Source organism: Filicampus tigris, chromosome 1 (assembly GCF_054856515.1).
Source record: "Filicampus tigris isolate MCC_2025a chromosome 1, RoL_Ftig_1.0, whole genome shotgun sequence".
In the NCBI taxonomy this organism is placed as follows: Eukaryota; Metazoa; Chordata; class Actinopteri; order Syngnathiformes; family Syngnathidae; genus Filicampus; species Filicampus tigris.
In genome coordinates this window covers 3,002,501-3,007,244 of record NC_141217.1, presented here as the reverse complement: position 1 = coordinate 3,007,244, position 4,744 = coordinate 3,002,501, and positions in this window count along the sequence as shown.

The following is a 4,744-nucleotide window of genomic DNA, read 5'->3' as shown; positions in this document are numbered from 1 at the left end:
GAAATGAGAGAAGGTAGGCAGTCAAGTCTGTAAACCAAACAGTCTGTCAGCAAGTCATTTTGCCAACCAGCTAGTGACTAGCCTTCCACCTTTCTCCATGGTCTTATTTAAATCAATGATTAGTGCAAAACTGTCACTCAATAATACAATGCACTGTCAAGCTTAAGTATGGATGTATAGTCCGACTGGACCAGAGGTCCTTTGTAGAGGAGGAAAAAAAAGGGACGACTTTCAGACGTTGAGTTACTTGCTCACGGGTTGTATTGTGCATGCGGCGCACAGACTACAATAGAGATCTATTTTTGCCCAATTTATTAACTAAATGCTCACTTGCCTGAGCAAATAGCAGAATCGCCAGTATAGCCATGGATGTTGTCGTTGTTTCGGACTGCGTGCTCGTGAGAGGAAGCGGAAATGCAGAGGAAACTACGGTGGCTTAGATACACCAAAAATAACTAAATCGAACGTGCCGATTTGAACATTTTGACATCGTTTTATCCAGAAATTTCAATTACGGTTCAAAATCGCTTAATCGAGCAGCCCTAATGCATACCATCACCAAGCTGTAAAAAAGTTTGTGTCATATCTTGATTATTTTAGTTTGGAAATACATATTTTGCCAAGTGTCTGTTCTATTTGGACAGTACTTCTTACCAAAAGACTTCATTTGACTGGCTGATGGTCACTAGCCTGGCAAGCCACACCCACTGAGAAAGTGGGTCTGGAGACCAAGCCCTCCACTGCTCCTAGGCCTAGGTTCAAAATGAACCATCCAATCAAAATTGTTTACTTACTGTGACGTAACCTTTATGAGCAACGTCATTCTTCGGTGGCAGAAGTCCATCCTCATAACATTCAAAATGGCGCATGGGAGAGACTATAGTTTGTTTCATTCCACATTAAACTCAGCTTTAAATGACCAGAAACACATAGTAGAGTGATTAAAACCTGGTGACACTGGAAGCATTTATTTCAAAAGATGTGTTTTTTTTATGTTTGCTCTCCATGGATTGGTTCATTTTGTTGTCTGGTTGCTTTGGTTTGCCCCACCTCAGAAATTCGATCGATGCGACTACTCACTAGACTCAATCGCTGGCACAGCCTTGAGTTTGGAGTTTTACCAAACCATCGATACATGGTTACTACACAGTACCAAACCTGTTTCTAAGGTTTGCACTGCAATAGACTGCTATTTCTCAAATATTTGGCCAAATTAAAAACGTTTTGATGTTTTTTCAGCCCCTCCATGAGCCGTCACCTTACAGTGGTAGAGGGTTCTGCGTGTCCCAATGATCCAGGGAGCCAAGTTGTCTAAGCTCTATGCCCCTGGCAGGGTCACCCATGGCAAACAGGTCCTAGGTGAGTGATCAGACAAAGCATTTACCTCTTATGATGAGTAAAATTATTGGTCCACGTTTTCCTTTGCCCGGACGTGGGTCACCAGGGTCCTGACTGTTGTTTGTGCTGATGCACCAAACAGCAGTTCAGAGTACGCACCTTTTTTGGAGTCCTTGGAGGGTGTGCAGGAGAGCGCTGCCCCTGGGAACTCCATCGATCTGCTGGGCGACTTCAAGAATATTGTTCTATGCGGGCCCACTAGTTGAAACAAGGCATTCTGATAAATATTGCGTTTGTGGACTAAGAGTTTAATCCACCCCTTTTTAGCCATCTCTGGGGGCGGCCGATTTGTCATTTCTGTCGACTGAAAATTACATCACGAGCAATCACAGCTCACCTATTTTATGAAGCTGAGTCATGATTGGTCATTATCTGAGCCCTGAGACACTGTAATGTCATTTTCTGTCAACAGAAGTGACAAAACGGCCGCCCCCTGAGATCTAAAAACAGGTGGATTTTGCTGCTTAACTCATATTCCACAAACGCAACAATGCCGTATTTCAACTCGTGGGTCTGCATCTTGAAAATAAATATGTTTGGGATGACTTTGAATAACACTTCCTTCCTTCCTTTCAGGACCAAAACTGCAAAATTAAAAAATAAATAAATAAAAGTAAATAAAAATATAAAAATAAAAGAATATAATTGAAAAAAATATATATAATCATATATATATGGAAATAAGAACAAAATGTATAGTACAAAATAAAAGTAAATTACATTTTAAAAAAGATGTAAGAATTAAAAATAAACAGCAAAATAAATGTGGAAATAAATACAAAAATAAATATATAAATACCATATCCATCTATATTTTATTTTTTCAATTACATTTTTTTTATATTTGGTTTTTTTTCACTTTTATTTATTTTAGAATTTGGAAGTTTTGGTCCTCCATACTAACCCTCTTCCGCAGTACACGAGTAGGTTAAATCCGATTTCCCGCCTTCCTCGAATGCAAATGCAGCTTAGTCCGTTGACAAATGACTGTCACAAGATGGCGAACAAGTTGACGTAGATCAGTTAAGTTTGCACGACGCAATAGTGTAGATTCTACACTGTGACAACCAGTTGTGGAACGCCGTTATTTTGATATTACTGCCATCTAGGGGTAGTAACCACTCACAACACACCAATACAGCCTTGAACGCTTGATGAAGTCTTTCTCTTTCAGCTGTTCAGACACGCTATTCAGAGAATACAACTTCCAAACCAACGTGTTTTCGACATAGCAGTGTTGAAATTTCTTTCTGGATCAGCATATCATCATATAGTTGTGCAATGAGCATCAAAGTTTTCTAAACTGTGAAGGTAATAATTAATTCCCTCCTCCGACATATATCGTACTTTTTTCTATTGCTAGATGGATGCACATGTCTGTGTAACGGATTTGCGAGCTTTATCATAAAACGATAACTGATTGCTTGGATGATACTTTTGGTTTATGCACGGAGGAGCATTACATAATCAAAGTTTGTTTATATACAAACGTTTTGTATTGAATAAATTCAAATTATATTAACTAAACGCGGTAAACGAGAGAAAACCTGTCATTTCTTTAATTTGGATGGGTGGACCGTGCAATACTGCAACCAACATTAGTAGCACCGTATGGACAGTTACCGAAATCATCATAACAAGACGTCGTATGGATGTACGTCACGTATGGCTGCTGCCATACCATGGATGAATTATCTACCTCAAACTTTGGCCGTATTATCAAACGAGGTGTCATATTCAGCTTGTTTCGTTCTTCTACTATTTATTTACGTGGTAGTTTAAACGTCCCTTTGGATAATGATAGCTGTGAGCTGGTGCTAGGTCAATCCAATGGGAATTTGTTTTGACCATGTAGTTATAATTAGACCAGGCATATGTGGATGACGTTGAATTGAGGTCATGAGCCAACCTTTGATATGTGCCAGGTCGACATTGTAAATGAGAAATGGTTCTCAACTGACCTACCTGGTTAAATAAAGGTAAAAAAAAAAGTGAAATCGTTTGTTGAATGACGTACGTCTTACCGTTGAAAAGGCTTTTCGAGTTCTAAATTTTAGGTGTGGTATCCTCCAATAGTTTTTGGTCATGTGTTTGTCTGCCATGTTGGATGTTGAGTTTGGGAGGATAAACCATCTGGAAAGACTAGAAGCTATTCAGTTTCGTCTGGTCTCTTTTTTCTATATAACCCTAATCAGTTAATATCACCAACTGTATGTTATCAATTTTACAATCTCCTTGCATTTGTTAAGATGAGTGCAATAACGCTGAGATAGAGTACCATGCCGAATTGTTAGCCTCCCTAGAACTTTTTGATCTTTTAAAATGGAAGCCCGTTTAAAAAGATAGGTGGACCGGCCTATAGGTGATGACTATTGGTTCCGGCCGGACAAAAAGGCGGATAGGCGGACGGCGGAATGGTACCCCGGCTGCAGGCAGAAGGCGATAAATCGGCCGGGAAATTTTAGTAAAATGCCCAGCTCTGGTAATATATACGACTGTTCCACAACAGGCACAGTGTAGCTGCTGCTAATTTGAACTGGGTTACCAAATTGCTTTGCTTTTGTCTGTCTACACAGCAGGTTAGCCCAGTGGGAGCTCAGTATAGTGTAGGCCTGAAAGGTAATTCGGGTACATTAATTAAAAAAAAATAAAAAAGAAATAAAGGTTTGAGGATTTTTTTTCTGCCTCGAATACCTGCCAAGTAGTCATTGTCAAGCTAACCAGAAACAATTGTTCATGTGCATGACAGTAACACGCCGCCAACACAGTATGAAGGCCAACTTCAAAATAAGCCTTACCTGACCAAATAATACATTGACATGATGACATCACTGCCTGGATACGCTTTTATTTTGAATTTGTTCCTGTCAGCGTGTCCCGGCTTAATGGCTGTCTTGAGTCTGTTTGCCGTCACAAACTGTTGCTACTTAAACAACACAACGACATCCTGAAATAACGTTCAATTGCTAATTAAGCTGTTTGTCTGTCTGTATCTGTCGATCTACTGTATCTATGTCTTTTGTTAGACCAATTATCCATTATACTTCAATACATAATACATCATCTTATTGATATCTGAAATTGAATCTAAAATTATATTCAATGTGTGTAAATTAATTTCAGTATGTTGTAGGGGTGGGCGATATGACGATATTAGATCGTTAAAGGGACACTTGGGTGAGCTTAACATTGGCATTTATGTAATAGGTTTTGCATGTAAAAATTACATCAGTACTAAAGTGCCCCCCCAAAAGACTCTGTCGTGATTTAAGGTCTTTTTTTGTGATTAGAATTACGACAAATTGCCCTGCCCCCTTTTGGGGCATGGCTTATGTTATGTTTTCAG